This window comes from Canis lupus, chromosome 14 (assembly GCF_003254725.2).
Source record: "Canis lupus dingo isolate Sandy chromosome 14, ASM325472v2, whole genome shotgun sequence".
Lineage (NCBI taxonomy): Eukaryota > Metazoa > Chordata > Mammalia > Carnivora > Canidae > Canis > Canis lupus.
This window is the reverse complement of record NC_064256.1, coordinates 50,443,705-50,467,070: the sequence shown is the minus strand read 5'-3', so window position 1 is coordinate 50,467,070 and position 23,366 is coordinate 50,443,705. Positions and strand designations below refer to the sequence as shown.

Here is a 23,366-nt window from a genome sequence, read left to right as displayed (position 1 = left end):
GAGATCAAGAAAATGATGAACACAAAAGACTAGATAGGGACTAAATCTTGGAAGGACCACAGAGAATGGAATTGGGACGAAGCATCTTAAACAATATTTACCATTATTTAATTCTGATACAGAATGATAAGGCCTTGAGTATCCTTTTGTTATTCTTCATATTAGGTACACAGATAAGTGACATACTATCATGTATCACAACATTTAAAAATATATTTAAATGTCCTAAGAAGCCTTAAAATATAAACTAAAGCCCTTCTTTTTAAGTGAGTCTAACAATTTTAGCAGCATAAGCATCCTGTAGATAAAATGGAAAAATACTTCAAATAAATAGAGTATTATCGACAGAAATAGGTCTGACACCAAAATACCCTGAAGTCCCAGATATTTTGATTAATGCATAAAAATGGCTAGAGATTGGGTTAATGTATAAAAATTGGTAGAAACTGGACTAAATCAGTGACTTTAAAGGTGAATCTGGATTTTTTAAAAACTGTTTTCTAGTACTAAGTAATTTGTTAAGCTTAGCTGTCATGTGAAGATTTATTTAAAAGTAAGCTTTCTGTAAGGAAAAGTGTAAGGATATATATATATATCATTATGTAATATGTATATTATATAATAAGTACTTTAAAGAGATCTTCAGTGAACAAATTGTATCGGCAGCGGTTATGATCTAACCACTGCTGCCATCTAGTGGCAACATACCCTAATTATAGGCAAAGTATGATGGACTGACTTTAAAATCTTAAATATATAAAGTGATTATGGTAATATCATGTTGAGGAAATCATTTGAAAGATACTGAGCCTTCTTCTCTGTCCATACTGACCCCCCACCTCACTCTTAATGGGCGTATACTTGGAGCCCGAACTGCTGCAGTCTACCCAGGATTTTTGCAAACTTGGGATCTCATTAGTAATCTTGCCTTCTCCTCAGGGGTATAAATATGCCTATCACTCTCCTCTGTAAGTATTTAATTTCCTATGATAATGTTTATGGTTAGAAACTTCTATTCATCATTAACCTTGGCAATCTGATTTACTGTAGGCATATAATACTTTATGAAGGGAAAAGAAAACTGTTCCTCTTGTTCTACCTAATTTTGCATTGAAATAATGCACCTTCAAGTGTACAAACTATCTTGTACCTTGACATTGCGTTGCATTATGGACATGAAGCTTTTTCTTTTCAGATTGCCGGCTGAGAATAAACCAATGTAGTTTATTCTCTAGTTTAGCAATATTTCTTCATATTTTACAGATGAAAAATTGTGGTTTGGGATCTGAGTTTGAGCCTTTATTAGAGTAGTGTGGATTTCGGTAGCTCTTCCCTTTGTCATCTTGGATCAATACAAGAAACCACAAAGTTAGTAAGCATTTTTAAATACTTTTAATAGCATCTTGGTTGGCTAGAAGATTAGAAGTAAAAGGATAGTAGCATTTATTTTGAGTTTGATAGATTTACGAGTACTTTGTTTCAAGGGTAGTGATGCTTTACTTAAATATTAACATTTTCTTCTCAAGTAATTTAGCAACACAGAAGAAGCTAGATACTTGTTTTCCCTCTATGAGGTCATAACTCTCTCATCTATGTACTCGTTCCTCCTACATTTGAATTTTTTATTATTGTAATTAGTGCTACTTTATGGGCAATCATTTCAAAATACATGTTTGTTGATTTGGCAAATTCATATTTTTTATACACAAGTTTTGTTGAAATTAATTATGGCTTATATGGAGAATTCCTAATACCAATGAGTTATTTAAAAGCTTGGACATGATATACTGATACGATAGAAAATATTTTATGGAACTGTATTGTCTCATCATTTTCTTTTTAGGTGAAATAAATGGGAATGTTTGGCATTTTGGAGAAGGAGAGACTTAAGTTTTTGAACCCAAAACCTAAAAATCAGAAACTCTGGTTATTGTTAATATGTGATAAGGTTGTACATTTTTATGCAGCAAGGTTGTACCTTTTTATGTGATACTGCGAGCCTCATTGTGACAAAGAAGGGAGGATATGTGACTTTTTTTTTTCTCTTTAAATTATTATGTAGTTGGCATTGTCAGCGGGTGGTCAGAGTCCTCTCATTTTGCTAGAAGATCCACTTTGAAGGTGATTTCAGTGTTGGCAGGTAGTTATCCAATTTTTTTGCCCTGCATTCAAGTCAGATTTACATTTCTTGATTGTTGTTTTCATTAAATGGAAACAGGGATGTGTCCCTTCATTTAAGGCTCCTGTGAATTCAAAGCTTTGAGTAAAACCTCATTAATCTGTACCCCATTTGTTCAGAGGATGTAATAATTTAGAAAAGTGCTGGACTGAAGTTTACTTTCCTGCTATCTATAAAGAAAGGATTACTAACCCATTAGCCAAATTAATAGTGCAAACAAGATTGGAAGAACAAATGGCATTAAACACCCTGAAGCACTTTAAAAGCACCCATATGCCTAAAGACTATCTAAACTCAAAATATAAAATATTCCCAGTTTTTTTTTTTTTAAAGCAGGATCTATGTCCAGCAGCAATGCTGAGAGTTCAAAATGGCCCCTGTTTGAGATACTTCCTTAATTCACTGTTCCCCTGCTTTAAACTCAGTTATTCCAAATTAGTGAGGCTTACCTGAACTGGGCAGGCCAAGTATGAAGTTTTATATAAAGACTAGGTTTATATAAATCCCAGTGGATTTTGTGAGTTTTACATAATGATGACTAGACGAGTGGAGAAGATCCTTCCTGATTAGTAATGTTCAGGTCCAGCTTTGGGCTCCAGCTTCTAGAACAGCCAACCATTTCAAATGGGAATGTTTAATTCATCTTGTGTATAATACTCACTTTTAAGTGTTTTAATTCCTTTAGAGACCTTAACTTTTTCAGAGTAGTTCTCCGCTTTACAACAAAACTGAGAGGGAGGTACAGAGATTTCCCATGTACTCTCTGTTCCCACACATGCCTAGCCTCCTCACTATCAACATTACTCATGGAAATGGTGCATTTCTTATTTACTTACTTACTTATTTAACCAAGGATGGTCCTACATTGCCACATCAGCATCACCCGAAGACTATAGTTGACCTTAGGTTTCCCTCTTAGTGTTGTGCATTCTGTGGGTTTGGACAAATGTATAATGGCCTATATCCATCCTTATAATATCATACAGAATATTTTGGCTGCCCTAAAAATACCTCATGATCTAAGTATTCATCTCTTCCCTCTTACCCAGCAATCATTGATCTTCTTACTGTCTCCATAGTTTTGCCTTTTCTAGAATGTCATGGGGTTGGAATCATACAGTATATAGCCTTTTCACATTGATTTCTTATGCTTAGCAATATACATTTAAGTTTTTTCCACGTCTTTTCATGGCTTGATGGCTCATTTCTTTTTAGCATTGAATAATAATCCATTGTCTGGATATGCTGTACATTAGTTTTTCACAAAAATCGGCCATACAAAAGTCGATGGCCTTGGACCCTAGCACACTGCCACCACAGGGCGTTGTGAATAGTAAGTACCCAGCAGATTTTGAATGAGTGAATGAATGAGTGAATCTATTTTAGTATGTGCTGGAAAGTGTGGCATCAGGGTAGAGAATTCTTTTCTGCTCTATTGAATAGGAAATACATTTTCCGTCTCTTTAGGGAATTACCATAAAGGACTTATTTCATACCTTGAAATTCCATAACTAGCTTACTAACAGTTTAAGCTTGTCTGTCACTTGACTCCCTACCCTCTCCCCCCCTCCCCCACACTACCAATTGTTTCACAAGACTGTGGACTTCTTTCTCGGGATGTTATCCCGAAGACGGAAAGAGACCCAATATGGAATTTCATCATTTTCTCCTCCTTTTCTGAACTGTGATCACGCACTGAAAGCTCCATCCTGCGCTGATGTTTGAGAATCTGTTACCATGGAGCTATTCCCCAGCTCAAAGGATGGTTTTATTACATACAGTGTTACAGGAAAGGAGAACGATTAAAATTAAACCTTAAAAAATGCTGATTAATAATAGACATGGGGAAAATGTTTTCCAAATCAAATATAAGGTGGAGTACAATACATTTTTATGGCGCCCTTGCTCTCCAAACATTGCCTTTTATTTTTTGCTTTATGTTTTTGGGAATTGTATTGCTTCTAAAAGTCCCTGCTGTCCACTAGCTTCTGGGCAAATGTCCAAAATACAAGTGGACATTAACTCAATTCAGCAGATAAGATTTCCTTAGAGGCCTCCCAAAGACTTCACTAGTCCATTTCTACCAACCTGTCTCTGACCTGTGCCCTCCCAGACAAAGCTACTTAAAGAAAAAATAGTAAGATTTGGTGCTGTTGTGAAGATTAAGATGGACCCAGAGGAATGAAGGATAAATACAAGATATTGAGGCAAAGGTGACTAGGAGAATGAAGGTAACCCTGACACTAACGCAAATCTGGAGGGCATGTTGAGGCAATGTGATAAATTCTCCAAGTGAAGGTCTGTATCATACACATAACCTGCCACTTTACAGCCAGTAATGACCTTACCGTGAAGGCTGTAACCTGTTTTACTTCCATGGATTGAGAGACCAGGATTTATAGTTCTTCTGGGTCCACCCACACAAGCTTAGCAATTTAGAATTTTTCCATTGTACTAATGCTCAAGTATTTTGTACATTTTATACCACTTTGAAGTACATTAATGATGAAAAAAGTGGTATGTTTACCAAAAGCTTTTTATCCATGCCCCCCCCCCGCCATAGAAGCTCTGAAAAGTCATTTTTTACAACTTTTAGGGGAAATAAAATTTAGAAATACATTAAGAGGCAAATGAAATGAGTCACAATTAAATCTTATAAAATACTTTAATATAGCTGTTAAGATATTTTCATATTTCATGATCCTTTGGAAGGCAAAGGATGATGTCTTTGCTGTAGAGAGAATTCAAGGCATTGTCTGCTTAGAGAACACTGGTCTAAACAGAATCTGCACAAATGTGCTGGGGGTTGGAGTGTGGACCTAATGTTGGCCAGATGGACTATGGGCCTTAGTTAGGTTTAGAAAAAACCAAACACTTGAAGTATGTCACATAGACCTGACAATTGTCATCATGACACCAGGGGTCAAAAGCTAGAGAAACGAACAGGGTGTGACTTATTGTCGGCATAGTATAGAGGTTAAGAGCTCAGGCTTCCAATTAACAGTTGAGTGTGTTTGTTTGAACTCTTTAAGCCTCAAATTCCTCATCTGTGAAATTGGATTCATAATTGTATTTACCTCATAAGATAGTTGTAATGATTAAATTAGATGATACATGCAAATTAGGTTAGCCATTTATGCATCGTTCCGAGCATAGAGTAAAGCACCTGATAAGTAGAATTATTCTTGTAAAAATTTAAAATCTACTTGATGGATGCATTTATACTTTAATTTTATGGTGTTACGGTTCTTCTGTAAAATATGTTGAGTTTTGGAGATCATTAGGAGGGGCTCAAGCATATTGTTGTTGATCTCTTATAATGAGTATAGATGGCTCTAAGTCTACCTTAATGTATCCCAATCTAGGTGAAGAAGTCAAGATTTTTCTGTCATGGAAATGACATCATTGATCATCAGACAGCTCTCTTCTCTGTTTAATCAGCGGGGCTTGATGTTAAGTGAATAAAAAGGAGTTGCTATACTTTCCTATTTTTTTACCACCTTCAACCTCAAGATGTCGTGATTTCTTTCAAAGCAGTCCATTGGTTTCCTGGTGGAGTAGTAGGTGTCCCAAAGACTAAGAAATCACTAGCAGTCCATGTGGAACACACCACCATGTTAGGTTTGCAAAGACCAAAAGTTTACAATTTGATTGTTCTGGATGTTGGACTACCTTGGAATCTCACCTGTCCAGGGAGACAGCTACTTTGATTCAACTAACAGCTCACCTTACTCCTGACTCAACAGCAAGTCCTGTGTTTGGCAGCAAATGCTGTTAATTCACTAAATTTCCTTGCTTTGCAGTGTGTGCTCTCTTCTCCATCCCAGTAGGTCCATTTATGTAACTCAGAAATCTGGTTTGACTTATGGTCTGGCTCCTGTGGTTAGCTGGGCCCCAATTTTCTCTGAGATCTGCAAGATGCTTAGAAGATTCCAGTGGAAGTGACCAGGTGGTGTTCTACATTTGTGGTAAGAAATGAGTGTTCAGTCAGAAATGTAATAGTCAGCAAACCTTTTGAGGTTTTCTGAGTATCAAGGACTATGAGAGATTTCCAAATAAATATAGTCTACAACAAAAACAGAAAACTCAGAAAGTCCATTTCTGTGGTGTGTCTAGAGGAAAAAAGACCACTTTCTTTCCTGTCTTTCAGTGTAATCTGGTATCTTGAGGCACCTCATTCCTTCCCAGTAGTTGCCTTCCTAGGAGGTGGGGACAACAACTCTTCTTTCTTTCTTTCTTTTCTTTTCTTTCTTCCTTTCTTCCTTCCTTTCTCCCTTTCTCCCTTTCTCCCTTTCCCTTCTTTCCTCCTTCTGAAAGCCGTTCATAATAGATGAAAGCCTTTGACTTCATAGAGGTTGATGTGGCCATTTCATCCCTGACCTTTAATATATTTATCTACATAAGCAATTGGTGATGGAAAACATCAGCTTCAAAGCCCTTCACAGCCCTGAAACACCTTCTATTGCTGAATTATAGAGCTTCCTGAAGACAAATGGGATACAGATTATCTTTATTAGGAAAAAAATGTTTCCAATTTAAACTTAATGTGAGTGGGGGGTCCAACTTTGGACATTAACAACTTCTCTGAGGCAGATGTAAATAAACACTAACAGAAAAGGAGCGATTTAATCTTAGGCCTGGTTGTGGAAAATTAAGAATGAATTCTCAAAGTGACACAAAAGCATGTAAATTCTTAAACTGAGGCTGATAAGTAGATAATAATTAGAAAAATAAAAGTTTTGTTTTTTTGTTTTTGTTTTCAGATGACAAAGCACAGATGTCTCCACTAGATTTCATCATAAATGGAAGGCTTCACTGCCATTGTGGGGAGGGGGAAGGAAGCTTTCTCTTTTTTTCCTCAGAAAGTGCTGAAGCAGATTGTCTATTAAAAAAACTTAATAGAAAATTCAAAGACAGAGACCTCACAGCAGGGGAAAGAGAGTAACTAGGTTGGGAAAGAGTGAATCTAATAGTGATAAGCAACTTTAGTTCTTCCGCCAGGAAGTGCAATGCTGAAAATTGACATAATGTAAAGTCAGGTTGTTTATGTGCTCTCTTATTTGAGAATATTAGAGCTATGGCGTCAGTAGTTCATTTCTGTCTGAAATAAAAGCTGGCTAAGGGCATTTGTCTACTTTCTGAAAGAAACATGTAAACCCCCCAGTGTATGTAACACACATGTCACAAAGAGAAGAAGCAGAACAGCTCAGAAATATGCTCTTAATATTAAAATGCCTAGTCAAGAAAGTGTCCCCTGACTCTGCTGACCAAAGCAATCTTTAAAACTAGAATCTTTTGTAAAACAGTCAGAATTGGTCAGTATATGTACTATGAGTCTCTCTCACGAACACATACATCTTCTTAGTACTCACAGACTCCATTTTTTGACTTCAGTATCATTCCATTCTATTTGGCCAGCCTCCATTCTGAAATTTGTACATCGAAATTCATTCATTCAGCAAGTATTTATTTCCTATCTACTCCGTGGAAGTCTCTGAGAACTCTGGGAAGGGTAAGATACGATGCTCATAGTCTAGAGGAGACAGAAATGTCAACAGATGACTCCAAGGCAGCCTGATCTAGGTTGCAGCACAGGGATAAACAGAATGAAATGGAGACACAGAAGAAGACATTCTCCTCAGGGGGACCCAGGGATGCCTCTCAGTGGCGATGACCTTTGAGCTGTCTCTCTAAGGATGAAAAGGGTATATTTAGAATCTGTAGTCAAGCTTACCATGCAAGATTCTTGTGGAAATAATCTCATCTGGATTATATGTATGCTGTTTATATAAAAGACAAATCTTCTCAGAAATGAAGCTTAATTTTAGAGAGTGTGAAGTCATGGAGAGTAAATATTTTTCTTTTGGAGGAAGTTTAAGAAGATCCACAAAATAGGAACAATGCACTGTGAAAAGACCTCCACATGACTCTTGCTAGTAGGTAGACATCTGAGTCTGTAAGTACCTTTTGCTTTTTACTCTATATGCAGTTCTATAGCAGCAAAAATCAGAGATATTTGAAGCCTGGGAAGGCTTACTTATATAATCTATTAATTTTTTCCAGACACTGCAATGACCAGTAGAATCTATATTTTATAGTCAAAGGCAAACTAAGTCATAGAAAGGTTGGATGCCTTGTTTGGGGTCTCGGAGCTCATCAGTAACAAAATGGTAAATTGAACTTCAAGATCTTAATTATACACTAATGTCCTAACTGTTCACAAAGTATTAGGAGGTTTTTATTGTAGGAAGACTGAAAGTCAATATTGATTGATTGATTATTTACTAAATAGCTCAGTGTCGCATGCCCTGAGAACTCTCTCTGCTTATAGCTAAGACTGGTACTGACTTATTAGAACCCATCCCTTTTCACCTACAAGGACATCACTCCAGTAATCCTTAACCTCTCCCCTGCATCATCAATATTTTCCTGTCTATAAGATCTTTCCTAAGAGCATACTAACATGATGTTCTTTAATCTGTTTTTTTTTTTGTTTTTTTTTTTAGAAAAAAGTCTGTCTCCTCAGCTTCTACCTCTAATAACCTACTACTTCTCTCCTTTTCTTCACTGCAAAACTCTTTTCAGACAGTTGGCTATACTCAGTGTGTATTTCTTCTCCTGTCTAATCTCTCTCAAGCCCCCTCTCATCAGGCTTTTACCCACACCACTCCACATAAACTGCTCTTGGGAAGGTTATCAGTGCACTCCAAGTAGTTGACTTCAGCATCTTTCCCCAATCTCGTCTTAGTTGACCTCCAGTTGCATTGATATAGTAGATCCCTCCTTCCTTCCTACTGGAAACATTTTCTGAACTCTCAGGACAACATGTTTTCCTCCCATGTCATAACCATTTGGATGTGTAATCCAAATATAAAGCTTATAGTGTCTGAAACTGAATTTAGGAATTATGCCACTCCCACCTCTACATTCCCATTCCCTCCGACCAGTTTCCCCAACTCAGTTAATGGCAACTCCATACTTCTAGTTGCTCCTGTAGGACAACTGTTACTCAGTCTCTTTCACACCTCACATTCAATCCAACAGCAAATCATTTTGACTTTACCATCACTATCCATCTAAACTCTGACAACTTCTCACTAGCTTCAGTGCTACCACCCTGATCTAAACAATCATCATTTTATTCCTGGCCTTCACACTAGTCCCTTATTAATCTCTTGCATCTATTCTTCATACTATTCTTAAGGCATCAGTCTTAGTTATCCTGGTAAAATAGAAGTCTTCTCAAAACTTCCCAATTTCCCATTACAATGGCACATAAGGCTCTAAGTCATCTACCCTCCTGTTATCTCTGTGACACTGTCTTCTGTTATTCTCCCCCTCACCCATGAAACTCTAGACTCTCTGGTCTTCTTCCTATGCCGCTAATTCAGAGGTTGGCACATGTTTTCTGCAACGGGAAAGAGTAAATAATTCAGGCTTTGTGGGCATATGGTTTCAGTCACAACTACTGAACTCTGATGTTGTAGCACAAAAATTGCCATGGATAATACCATGAATAGATGTGGCTGTGTCCAATTAAACTTCATTTACAATAAAAGACCACAGCCTGGATTTGTCTCACTGTGGTTTGTAGACCCGTTTGGATTCATGAGGCAAACCCCTACCTTAAAACTGACTGTTCCCAATGCCTGGAATCCTCTTCCTCCAGAGAGCTGCTTGGCTTCTCCTTCACCTCTTACTGGAATCTACTCAAGTAGATCTACTCAAAAGATTGTTCTTCTTAATGAGATTTTTTTTTTCAATCTGAGTACTGGCGGAACACAGATGGCACACTCATATGAGAAAAATTAAAGTTTAGCAATGATGTGAGCAGAGATTAGGGAGACCAAGGAGGGATATGTATATACCAGGCCTGGTATTGCAGAGCCTTAGATGAGCCTCAGGTGGGACAAGCAGTGGGAACAGTTATGGAACCTAGAACAGAAGTGGGTAGACAAGGGCCCCTTAGAAAAACAGCAACTTTGAACTCCTATTTAGGGTCCTTATTGTCTGAACCAAATCTGAAACCAGAGGCAAAGGGGTAAATTGATATAGCCTATGTGGCCAGCCCCCTGCAACAGAAGAGACTAGAGGAAGATGGAGAGTATACATGGTGAGCCAAATACAAAGAGCTTCTTCATCCACCATATGCAAATTTTGCAACCAGGTCCAACTCTATCATTTAAGGGGCCACGTGTTAAAAAATTATTAGGAAGTTCAAGATGGTGACAGTGGAGCATCACAGACAGTATGGAACCCTTCTGAGTCTGAGGCCCTGTGTGACAGTTTAGGCCACATATGGATGAAGCCAGCTTTGATTTCAATCCTTGAGTCCAGCACTGAATTCCCTACTACTCTTCCCTACTGTGTTTTTCTCCTTGACACCTGTCTTGATCTTAATGACGTATAATTTAATTTGCCTATTTTGTTTATTTATTATTGTGCATATAATGCTTCAAACACTGCCTGATATATAGTAAATGCAATAAATATGTGTAAATATATACAATTTACATGAATAAACCATTCTCCTAAAAAAGAGAAGAAAGACTACAGGAAGGGACCATCTAATGATTTACATTGGTAAATAGCCCTACTCTTTCTCTTCACCCACCATAGCTCAAAGTTAAGTGCGGGCTCCTGTCTCCCATCGGAAAGGGTAATTTTTAAACTCTCAGTATTTAAGGTCATCTGTCTTAACAATTTCCTATATAAAAGCAGAACTCAAAACAAGGCCTCTTACAAATTAGCAGTTGATGTTTAGAATAAAAATGTGCATGTGAATATTTTTAAGGTTTCTAAGGATTATTTCTCTAGTATGAACTTAGCTAATATTCTTTGGGGTTTTTCCCACTCACTCCACGGTCAGTGTTTGCCAGAGTCAGTGGTTGGCCTACTTCTTTTCTCACTATGTATGCATTGCCTGTAACAAACTCCCCTATAGCCATCAGATCAAAATAACACTCAAAGCAAATGGGGCACTAACATGGTCTCTAGCCTCTACCTTCCACATGAACTTTGAAGTGTATGTGCTACAGTCTAAGTGCCTACCACATATCATTACTTGAAGACTTCCTAAGGATCTCAAACTCGCGCAGCATGCATGTAATTGCAATTCCTTTTTCTCTTTTTAGCCACCAGTATGCTCTTCCTGCATCTTTATCCCCCATTAGCAGTGTCAGGAATCTGGGACTCGTTGGTGACTTCTCCCTCTTCCTCAAGCACCATCAAATGGACCCCACAGACCATTGCTATTCACTTCTTAAAAATCTCTCTTATCCTTGTCTTCCTTCTCACCTTTGCCTCTCTTGCCCTAATTTACTTTGACAGTGATCCCTTAAGTGGTCTTCTTGCCTTTAATATGTTGTTAATTCTGACATTCACAATGCTCCTGAAGTGGCCTTCTCGTATGAAAATCTTACCATGTCTCTTGCTGGTAAAGTTCATTCAGTAGCTCCTTCTCACCTATAGCATAACATCTGAGCTTTTTTAGATAGCAAATAAAATCCTCCAAGGTATTCTCTCAAAGTCTTTTCAACATATGCTACTTTACCAAGCAACTGTACTTACCCAACCAGATCTTTTCCATTCTATCTAATGTTGTTCATCCTATGGAGGATGCTTTCCCTAGTCTTATCAACCCAACACACTTCTGCTTCTCCAAGAAGATTCACTTCCCTCTCAACTATTTCTACTGTACCATGTAACAACTCTGTGATAGCCTTGCATAGCACATTGTAATGATCTGTTTAGACTGATTGTGAGAAGTTACTTTATAAGTAAAAAATTACTAGTTTTTAACTGTTAAATTTGTTTAAAAGCTTTAGAAGGAGAATAAATATATCTTTTAGGATGTACACAAGTACTCACCACTTAATGACACTTATGAATAAAATATCTCAGAAGTTTTTAAAAAATTGTAGTTTTATGGTCTAAATTGAGGATCAACCACTTTTAATTAAAAGTTAATATTTTATATACACAGTTTATGTTGCAGTTATTGCCATATATGTCTTAGCCCCATAATTGTGTCATTCTGCATCAAATAATAACTGCATTCTGCTCAAATATATACTAATTTTAGAATGCATTATCAGAGCCTGATGGTCAGATTAAAATTTGGCTATAATGTTTGAAAAGAGTAGCATGTGCTATAACTGTGCAGTGTCCCCTGATTTTCTGAGGGACACATTAAAAGGATAATGTTCTTGTTGGAGGAATATATAGGGCAATAAACAGTTTTGTGGGTGATTAAACAGGGAAGTGAAGCCGAATCTTCTAATTACAGGCAAAAGGCTTATTGCAAATATGTTACAGTACCATGAAAATTTCCTTTTGTATATTAGTTTTTATTACATATTATTTAATGAGCCTGATTATTAGCTTTACACTAAGCAGTAAGCAGATGTGTACACTTAAAAAATCCTAAATTGAATTTTCAAAATCAAAATCCAAGTTAATATCACTGGACCCAAAAATAACTTTTCACTTTCTATAAACTATTTCTGTGCCCATAGAAAAGCAAGAAGAAGGGAAGAGAGACTGACATTTAATCTAGAATAGATATGCCTTTGGGTAGAGATAGCTCCTGAGTAAAGCTGACAGATTTCTACAAAAAGTACAGTTCATAGGTAGAAAAACTATACATCTACAGGCTATTAAATGTGGACTTTCTGAACAAAGACAATCTAGCTAACCCTTGTCATCTCTGAAGTAAGGTATTATTCACCTTGTAGTAGTATCAGTATTTACTGATCATTAATTGGAACAGGATTATTTTTAAAATAGCAATAAAATATACAAAGAGAAGTAGAAATCCATAATATTTCCTTCTCTGATACTGTGAATTGAATGTTGATATCTTCTATCCTTTGACCCCATTTTTAAGGACGGCTTCAAAAAAAGATCCATTATTTGATGGGGATGTGTAAGCTTGGAGAGAGGATTGGGAAAATGTTGCCCAGAAGAATTTCCCTCATACTGAAATACACCTGATGGAGGTTTTATATTATGCACCAGATATTGTAGAAAGAAATTCAAGACCAGTCTTCTGGGAAGCTTGGGTGCTACCCGAAACCTTTCTGACAAGAAGTAAAGGTAGCTGGACCTCCACTTGTCCATCCACATCCAGTATAAAGTAATTCAAGACCGTGGGTGGTCAGTTAATTACAATGATGTTTAGATGCAATTTTCTTCGGTTGCCTATATTCTCTTCGTGTTTCATTTCCCTTCCTCTTCCATTAACAAACTACACACACAGAAACACACTTTCAAATGAAAGCTTCTTATCTCTATTGCCATTTCTTTTTAGCTGTTTTCCTTTGAAAGATCGGACATGATATGCTACCATATGTCCTTGGTATGTACCGGTATGAATGTCCATTTAAGAGCCATCAGCCATGAATAAGTTGTGATTTCTGTGCATGGTTAGAAAATGGAAGTATCTTGTCATTACTCTGTCAGTTTAGGATTCAACATTTCACTGAAACATGAAATTCTTTATAATTCCATTATACCATTGTATGGGATTTTGTTGTAAGAGTTAAAGAGTGTCAGAATTTAGTTGCCCATTTACAGAGGTCAGTAGTAAAAATAAACTGGATCTTGACTTCTTGGTTATGAATTAGCAATTAAAAATAAGTGTTGTGATCAAAGGAAACCGCCATGGGACATTCATACTTTCCTCCCTTCCCTTTTTCTAATATCTCCTATGTTTTTGAGTTGAGTCTTCTATCTGAGTAGATAGTTTGAAAGCTTATTAGACTCCTTAACTAGACTATTGGAGGGAGAAAGATTTGAGGGGATTTAAAAAGTGATTGTTGATGTAGGATAAAATACTTGGTTAAGGGGATATTTACAGTCTTTTCCTCCAGTTTCTTTATCTTCAACTTCCCTAAAATCAATCAAGCATTTCCAAAAAGCATAACTACTATGGAGAAAAAGCTTACATGTTCTAGTAAGGGTTAAAGAAACTTCATGGAACCCATAGTAGTGTCACTGTGATGCTCCATGAGACGTTTTCTTTTAAAGGACCTAATAATTTATTTAACTTCTTTCTGCTTTTTACTTCTTCATCGCTAAAATGAGGAGTCTTATTTTTTTTCTGTCAACTTTTCTGTAAAGTTCTACCTTTAACCTTTTATAATCTGTGACATTTTGTTTGTTGCAGATATAGTTTTCCTTGTTTCCCACCAATATATTCTCAACTTCACCTCTTCTTTAGGCAAGCTGTCCTTTCTTCTCCCCCACCTCCCTTCGCAGTGCGGGGATTTCCTCCTAGATTAGTTGAAGGTAGGCCTGCTGCCTCCCTGAAGAGGCAGAGAGATGTGTATCAGAGAATCTTCACAATGCCAGAACAACCATGCTGCATGGCACGGGAGGGTGGAGAATCCAAAAATGCTCGATTGCTAGACTTGAAAACAATGGCAGCATTAACAATACAGATTGTTCCAGTCATTCTGTTGTTTAACAGAATTGAAACCAAGATTTTAAAGTAAGTTTTACTTGTATATGATACATAAAGAGGCAAGAAGTTAGTAACCATAAGCTTTTGTAATATAGGACACCAAAACTTCAAAAAAAAAATCAGAAAAACTAATTTTAGACATCCTAAGATAGGCATTGAAATGTGCTTTTGGTTGTTGTTTTCTTCTTCTGCAGTAACGGTCTATCCTGAGCCCGAAGCAAGCTATTGTACTTACCATGAGTCAGCCTCAGTGGGACTGAATCAGAGGAAGAGATCTTTGGGCCTATAAGATGTTTTGTAGCTGATCATTTCTATAATACTAAACCTCAAATCTGTCCCATGAGCTGATTTTTAAAATCCCTGATTAAGCCTCTACATTCAACAGTAGTTCTCAGCCTTGGACATATAAGCATTACCAGAGGAGCTTTTTAAAAATGCAGTTTCTGGGGTCCTACGCCTAAAGACACTGATTTAGAAACCTTAATATGGGACTTAGGAATTAGCAATTTCAATAATCTTACCCCACCAAAAGGATGAGGATTTATGAGATGAGAATTTAGAGTGGAAGAGAGTCACTCAGAAGGTAATCAAATTTTCTAAATCTTCTAAAGTCATATCCATATATTCATTTATTTTAAAATAGTACTAATAAAATAGTACTAATTTACTTTTTAAACTCATAAGGCATAAAATAATCATATAATGTAATTAACAGAGTATGTATAACAATAACATAAATGAATATAAAATATTTTAATGTTACATGTAATCACTGAATTATTAATTTGAAAGTAACTATTTTCATTCATCCAATAGAGGATTAAACAAGCTAGTCTTTAGTTCATTAAATATTAGAGTTTCCTGGTTATTAAGTTACTGTGTCATGGTTACAAGGCTCCCTTTTTACCTTATTACCATTTATTATGTTACAGCTAGATTGTATTTCAATGTTCCAAAGAAAATTTCCTGGAGCCCTGACTGGTTATCAGGGCTATTCTTTATCCTCTGTAGTGTTCTTGCTTTTGTTTCTTGTGAATGTTTCATCTCATTTCCTCAAGGCCTCTTAGAGTTGCTTGAATGTTGGCTTTTGAAAAGATTGTTTGTAAAAGGCTTGGGGAAATAAGTTGAAATGTCTAGACAATGAAAATATGAGATTAGCCAAATATTAAATACATGTTTCTAGAGGAGTATCATATGACTTTTTTAAGTTTTTTTTTTTTCTTTTCTAACCATCCATAATATATAATGAGATTTGCTTTGTAGATACTGATGTATTATTTTTCCATAATGGCTTTCTTCTGAAGATCTGTGTCTCACACACACAATTTTTTTTTTTTCAGTCACTTAGTGAGGGACAAAGTGGAACTACTCTGGCTGGTGTTTTGTCATGATGTTCTCAAGAGGAAACTAGGTAGAGATTGGTAGAGATCCTAAAGTATTAAAAATAGAGATGTTCTACAAAAAAAAAAAATGTGTCTTCTTTTGATTCTAAAACATTTTTTCCTATAATGTTAAATTCCCTCTCTTTAAAAGTGAGTTTTAATTAACATATAACAGTGTATTAGCTTCACGTATATAACATACTCAGTATTTGTATACATTGCAAAATGACCACCGCAGTAGGTCTAGTTAATAACTGCAGCTTACGTAGGTTCCATTTCTTTTTTCTTGTGATGAGAACTTTTAAGATCTATTTTCATCAGCTTTCAAATATGCAATGTTGTATTATTGACTTTCACCATGCTGTACGTTATTATATCCCCATGACTTATTTATTTGATATCTCAAAGTTGGTACCTAAACTTTTAATGTGGAAATTTTTTTATTTCCACTCGAACAAAGTAGTATTTGGTGCATGCTTTCTGACGGATCTTACCTAAATTAAAATTTTTGCTCTTTTCATCATGGTTTTTTTGCATTAATTTTATTTTTTGAAACATTTCATTAAAATACTTATTGGTTAAGAGGGATTTTGTGGTCCCTCTTTAAATTTGGTGCCTGAAGTAAATGCTTAAGTGGTCTCACTTAAAACTGGCCCTATTCCTCATTGTTAATATGCTGAATAGAGAGGAAGTACAGTATTTAGGAAGTCTTAACACTAGACATCAGCAACCAGCACAGTGTCCAGCATCCCCCAAATTAGATTAAAATTTTGGTCAGCATTTGGTTGTTGCAAGTTTTTCTCTTTGTTATTGTAAATTTTACTGAGTGAATCACCATAATTGCCATCAATTTATTATTTTTTTGGTATTTATATTCCTTTTCTTAAGATTTTATTTATTCATCAGAGACGCAGAGAGAATGGTAGAGACATAGGCAGAGGGAGAAGCAGGCTCTCTGCAGGGAGACTGATGTGGGACTCGATCCCAGGACCCTGGAATCACAACCTGAGCCTAAGGCAGATGCTCAACCACTGAGCCCCCCAGGCATCCCTTTATATTCCTTTTAATTGCTATAAAATGAGGACTAAGAACATTTAGTTGAAATATATAAAGATAAATGGAACATAATATGCATTAAAATAATATTTTATTATGTACATATATATAATATATATACTCTTTGTTTCTCTTTGCAGCATAATTCAAAAATACTCCAGTAGATATTCAGAGTTTTCCCAAAGTTGTCTGTCTTTCCAGGGGTTTCAGTGTTCCTCAGAATCATTCTTTTAGAATTTGCCCTTGAACAATCCCTTTATGGATGTGAAATAAACAGTGCTGAGTCTTCCTATAACGCAGTGACCTTGCTTTGTATTGACAGAAAAATCTCTTACAGCTGGTTCTTATGTACTGCATGTATTGATGTGTTTCTGAAGGCCCAGATCAGTGAGGAGAAGCTATAACTGTACACTCTCTTTGTAGTTGTTTAAAAAAAAAATCCTTTAGACCACAGAGATTTTGGCAATATCATTTCAGATTGAATTTGCACTTGGAAACTTAAACCAGGTAATCCTTGTAGTGTTTATCTATTGGAAATTTTTTATATTAGTGACATACTTTTGCTGTTACAGTTTGGTCCTGGAAGCTTTTTAAGTAAAGTCATTACTTTCTGGGAGCCGAATCTTAGCTATCTTAGCTATAAAGTTTGATCTGAAGTTTAAGATAATGACAATTGTTTACAAAACATTTTAAATAAATAGCATACTCTGTTTTGATTAACTTTGATTTAAAACTCTGAAAGTTATCTCTAACTAATACTGATATGAATTATGTGCATTCACATTCAAATGCATTATTTGATAGTGCATTATCACTATAATATGAAGAATTGCTATCTAAATTATAATTTAGATGTTTCTTGTCACATGAAATATAACTGCCTACCTGAATGTCCTTAAACTACCCTTTCTGAAATCTAAGGACTGTGAGTCACTCTGTTGCCTAGCACATATATCTATATTGCTCTTTTTAATATTTATTAATTTTGAGAATCTACATACTTGTATTTTCTATCTAGATAACTTTCAGTAAGATTGATGTTCAGGAACATTGAGTCCGGTTATATAAATGTAACATGTATTTGTACTAGGAAATTTGGAAAATACAGAAAACTATAAAGAGTAGTAACAATGATCACCAATATAACTCCCTAGAGAACATTACAATTTGAATATACTTCCTTTTAGACTATCATCTTTGTAATCTATATAGGAACATGTGTGTAAGAGGGAAAAAGAGGCGTATGTTAATTAATTTCTTATGTTGCTTTCCTCACTGTTATATCATGGGCATTTTTTTCTGTGTCATAAAATAGTCTTTGAAAATATAATGTTTTGTAGTTATAATGTTTCATTGTATGGATGTATCACAATTCACTTAACTATTTTTGCCTATTTGGGGATATACAAGTTGTTTCTAGTTACATATTATTATAAATTATTTTACAATGAAAACTTTTATTTATTTTATTTTATTATTTTTTATTATTTTTAAGATTTTACTTATTTACTCATGAGAAGGGGAGGGGGGCAGAGAGAGAAGCAGGCTCCACGCAGGGAGCCCCATGTGGGACTTGATCCCCGGTCTCCAGGATCCCACCCTGCGCCAAAGGCGGTGCTAAACCACTGAGCCACCTGGGCTGCCCTGAAAACTTTTATTTATAAACTTACATCATCACATCTCAGATTATTAAGATTAATTCTTGTAAGTTTACTCATGAAATATAAACATTTTTAATGCTTTTGAATTCATACTGCCATTATACTTTCCATAAATATTGGTATAATTACATTTTAGGGGAAAAAAAGTCCCAGTTTAAGGGAAGTACACAAAAATAACCTAGTGTCTTCATAAACTAATACATATTAATTTATATAGTTTCTATTTTTCACATTTTTGTTCTATAATACTGGCATTTGCTACATATGCTAAAGTTATAATTCTTGAGGCTATATTAAAGCTCCTCATCTTGCCAATACTCAGAATTAGTCTAGCTGTCTGAGTGGTAAACCTAGTGGAAGTTGATTTTTTTCCCTAACAATCTAGGGAATAGTTCATATAGAATTACATTTTTTGGATGTTTTCTTGCCAATCTGTAGAAGTAGCATCTTAAGTGTTTTTACTAATTGTCTTCTTGAGCAGTGATTTTTCAAAGTGGATCTTCAGTCCACTGAGGTTTGAAAGATTAATACAGAAAATGTTATTTATATTTATTTTTTATTTTATTCTTTAAATCCTTTGTTCATACTTTATAAATTCTGTAAAACAGTAGCACAATAGAGCATGTATAAAATTTAGAAATAAACCAACATAGATTATAAGTTTACATTTTTTAATTTATGTGCTTATGGCAGAGATCGACCATTGACTTTCAATTGTCTTCCTTTCTTCCTTCTTCCTTCAAAACACCTCGCTTTTTCAGCTGTGCACTTTGCCACCTATCTTGAAAATTATATTCCCTGGCCTCTCTTTGCAGTTTAGCAGAGCCCTATGACTCAATTTTGGTCAATAAAATTTAAGCAGAACTATGTATACTTTGCAGAGGATGGTTTAAAAGGGAGAATGCGTGGCATTCTTCATCTTTTTCCTCCATCTTCACCCTTAATGTCATGACTGCACTTCAGCAGCTAGCTTGAACTTTGTGTTCATCCGGGGAATAGCAGCTACTAAAGCTAGAAAGCTGAGATAGAGATGGACTAGACCTAAAAACTGTGTGGAGCTGTCACACTAGCAACAGACAGCATAACTACAACTTGTATCTTGTTTAAGTCACTGTTTTGGGGGTCTCTCTTCCTTGCAGCCAACTCCAGTCTTTAATAAGGTATCAAAGTTGGAGTCCACTGAACCTGAGTGTTCATCCTTTGCATTTAACAACTCTTAGACCAGATGCCTAGGTCATTTAGTAAGCAAAGAGTATATAGGTGCTTGCCCTGCCCTTAGGAAATCACTATCAGCAGATTGAACCTATTGACATGTTTCTAAGAGTCAGTTATTTAGCTTAGGGAACACTAATTTTCTTATGGATTTCTGGTGTTCATGGACAAAGTATAAAACCCTTGTGAAAGCAAACTAGTGTAAGGCCAAAGGAATAATCTCCTTCCTGCATTCTGTGTCCATTCCTTCTCAAGGAAGGCGAATCAGTACCTTTTTCCAATCTCTCAAAATGCACGCTGCCAGAAGTGGGGAGAGGCCATTCCAAATATCTCTTTATTGTTAATTTAAGAAAGATTTAGAGTAGCTTGTTCTAGATCTTTGTACTCTTTCCTTTTTATTAAATTTTGAAGCTTCTTAGTAAGCAACTAGCTATCATTAATAATAATTAATAGAGGGAAAGAAATGAATATGCTTGCAATACAAGGATATATTTTTATGCAGTATCATTACTCTTTACATTTCTCCTGAGAAGTCCTAGCTCATAAGACTTTTTTATGATCTGTCCCCGGTGACCTCTTCAGCACCCTCTTTACTGACCCACACTTCCTAGGCCACTGAGTTCTTCATGCTCTCCATCCTCTGAACATCACCATCATACCTGTTCCCCTAGGACAGTTCCCTGCGCAACCCCCACCTAAGTATCAGCTTTGACATCACTGTGCACAAGGAACTCTTCTGAAAAATATCTCTCTTGTGTGTTCTGATCTCCAGTACTTTCCCACTCCTAGAAGATGTCTTACTCTTTCCCAAGTGCTAGTTAATTGTATGTGTCCCTAACTAGTCTAAAAACTTCCCAAGGAAGCCACTTTTTTATCCAGCACCTAATTCAGTAGCCGGCACATAGCAAGTGCTCAATAAAAAAAAAATAATAATAATAAAAATAAAAAAATAAAAAAAAACCAGGATGATGACTACATGATATATCATTAGTTGTGTCTCTTTTACCTATCTTATTATGATGTCAGTGGAGAAAACAGATTTCTTGATCTCATAGTCATGACACAAACACTGTAAAATTTGAGCATGTCAAGAATTCTTCACCTACTTTTCAGAAGGTATTATTTTTAATGTTGCTTTTCATGGTTGTGTTTGTGTATTTGCCTATCTTGCTGTTAATAAGGAACTCAGAGCACAGACATTTATTTAACATTTTTTGAGCACCCTCCATATGTCAAGCATCACATGCATTTGGGCAGCTTAATATTTATCTTTAAAGTTTAGGTGATATTTTGCATATTTGTGATGTCTCTTATAGTAAACATAGTTAGAACATTTTATAGCTTTTTCCAGTGAAAAACGTAGTTTTTACATGTGTATATATGATTTCCTTAAATTTTAACAACAAATCCCAATTTTAGATGTCAGGAGCCTGAGGCTAAGTGGTCAAAAAGGCATGAGATAAAACATGACTGTTCAGAAGAGTTCACCTGATTGGATATTATGCCTTAAGTACATTTAAATTGCTACCTCTTTCTATTCACACACATTAAATAGTGAACCCATCAGTTGCAGTATGTTTAATTATTATTTGGGTTTTTATATGTGTTCTAACATTAAAATCTTTAACTTGAAATTAAAAGACAATCTTTGATTTAACTTTACAACTTCAAATAGATTCTAAAACTAGATTATAGAACATGACTAAAGAGAGATTATTTCTTCCTAAAAGATGCATTGCTTTAGAGTTACTAGTGGTCTCTAGTGAAACCCCTATGACATATAGCATAGTGAAAACTTGATGCCAGGATGAAACAAGTTTTTATGAATAAAATGCTTATCCTTAATTGGGAAAACTTTGACAGTAACTGTTTTTCCTGGTCCTACCACATACCGGTTTTGTTGGTGCAAAGTCCTTAATCCTTCTAAGTCCTAGTTTCTCATCAATAAGATGGGGGATAACAAGTATAACCACTTCAGGGGAGGGTGGTGTCATTTTTATGTAGTTACAATAGTTTATTTTTGTTTTGTTTTCCCTTGTCTTAGGAGACCTACCTAAATAAATATTGCTACAGCCAATGTTAGAGAAATCACTACTTCTGTTCTCCTAGGATTTTTAGGGTTTCATTTCTTATGCTTAGGTCCTTAGTCCATTTTGAATTTATTTTTGTGTATGATATTAGGAAGTGGTACAGTTTCATACTTTGGCATGTAGCTGTCTCATTTTCAAAGCACTATTTACTAAAGAAACCGTCTTTTCCCCATTGCATATTCTTGCCTTCTTTGTTATAGATTAATTGACTATATAAAAGCTGGCTTCCTTTTAAATGCTTTTATTGGTTATTTGTAGACTCTCTCCTCTATTTTTGTTTTGTTTTATTTTTAGAGCACACATGCACAGTGTGGGGGTGGGCAGAGGGAGACAGAGAATGCCAAGCAGTCTTCACCCCTAGCCTGGAGCCCAGTGTGGGGCTCAATTGGTCTCACAACACTGAGATTATAACCTGAGGTGATGTCAAGAGTTGGACACTTAACTGACTGAGTCACCTAGGCACCTCCCCATCTGCAGTCGTTTTAATGGGACAAAGCATCCCTATTCTGGCTCGGAAAGCAAATGGTCCCTGTAGTTTTTGAGAGCTGTTGACCTTATCCATATGGTCGTCTTGGATATAACTATAGGTGACCTCATTCTGATTCTTCTTACAAAATGCTCATGTCTGATCCATAGGAAACATACACATTATGAACTCCAATGTACTCTAAGAATCACACAGGTGATTCCCAATATAGCAATCTCCCCTTTTTTCCACCATAAGTGGAACTAACCAATCACTTGGCATTTAGGTTTCTCCTGCATAAATCAGACACTAGTCCCATGCAGGGGACACATATTAAAGTCTCCGAAAGGTCCTGTTAAAGTCTCTTGCCCAGGCAGACATCTCCTATTCCTTAGAGTTTAATTCACAGCTTATCAGTCCAAATAAATTCTTCTCCCTAATTTCCGACTTCAGAACATTGGTGTGGACGTGGCATTTAAGAATTGTGTAACTGGTTCTCAGAATCCTCCTTTGGATATTCAGCATATGGTCTAACACCTCCTTTGGAATGTGTTAATTATTGTCTTGTTAATTATTGTTTCAGCCAGGACTTCCATTTTAATATTCTATTATGTCTATAATAATTTCAGATAAAATGGATTTCCATGCTTTGTATGCTTTGTATCACTTTCTTCCTTTTTTGCCTTTCCTATCAAAACAACTGAAATGGAAGCCTATGGTGGGAGAAATAAGGGAGTACTGAATATCTCCCATATCTACTCAGATAGTGAGAAAGATGTTCAGGGAGCCCACTGAATTAAGACAGCATAATCATTTATCTCCTAACTTCATGCTGTGTTATTATTCCCTCTGCT

General features: G+C 35.9%; 1 protein-coding gene across 6 annotated transcripts in view; it reads left to right on the top strand.

The window, feature by feature from the left end:
* IMMP2L (inner mitochondrial membrane peptidase subunit 2) overlaps positions 1 to 23,366 on the top strand; it is an 848,292-nt gene that overhangs the window by 768,730 nt on the left and 56,196 nt on the right. The gene's annotated exons all lie outside the window — the stretch shown is intronic.